An 864-nucleotide genomic window follows, 5' to 3' on the forward strand; every position below is an offset into this window, starting at 1 on the left:
CAAACTGTTACAGTTTACATATATTCGTTTACTTGCTTTGATGTGCCACATTCTAATAGGTAAGCATTTGTAAAAACCAGTACTGCTTGGTTACATTTATGACATGGGATTGTATTTTACGTTATATAGGTCAGCCCTTTTGAATAATTCTTTACAAGTGACCTTTAAGGAATCAACATGTCCTCACATGTAATCACGTGATCTTGCCTACTTTTATTACATCAAAAAAACCCATCTTGAATATACTAGTTTTATGTTATGCCCGACGTTTGTCATCCTTTATTTTGACTAGTGCAACTGGTGGATAACTGGAATGGTTATTTTAACCTAGTTATTGCATCAAATTGCAAAGTTGTTTGACATGCTGTACAGGGTAATTTGACAGATAAATCTCAGACAACTAAATACAGCTGTCTAAGAGAGACTGATAAGAAATGAACTATGACACATGGAGTAAAGTATCATATTACTCATTCTCAACTCGTGCTATCACATATTTGTGTTAATTTTAAAAACGGAAAAGTAGCATGCAGTTGTAGACATGAAGAAGTGCGTAAATAAAAGAACATGTGGGATGTGTTGGAGTATGGTGTTATTGGGTGGGGAGAGATGTTGGTGGAAGTGGCCCAACATTTTTAACCACTGTGCACTGACTATGACAATGTACTTCATTTGTCCACCTGCCTGTGTGTATGTCTGAAATATCTCTCCCCTCCCCCAGGTTAGACTTAAGAAGTTGAAGTACAAAGTGTATTTATTTACATATTATTTAAAGTAGTGATGCATCATAACAGAAATTCCACAATAATCAAACAAGGAATAATATCTTGCAGTTCTTTCATTCTTTTAATCAAACTTCTCATA

Source organism: Glandiceps talaboti, chromosome 16 (assembly GCF_964340395.1).
Source record: "Glandiceps talaboti chromosome 16, keGlaTala1.1, whole genome shotgun sequence".
Classification (NCBI taxonomy): domain Eukaryota; kingdom Metazoa; phylum Hemichordata; class Enteropneusta; family Spengelidae; genus Glandiceps; species Glandiceps talaboti.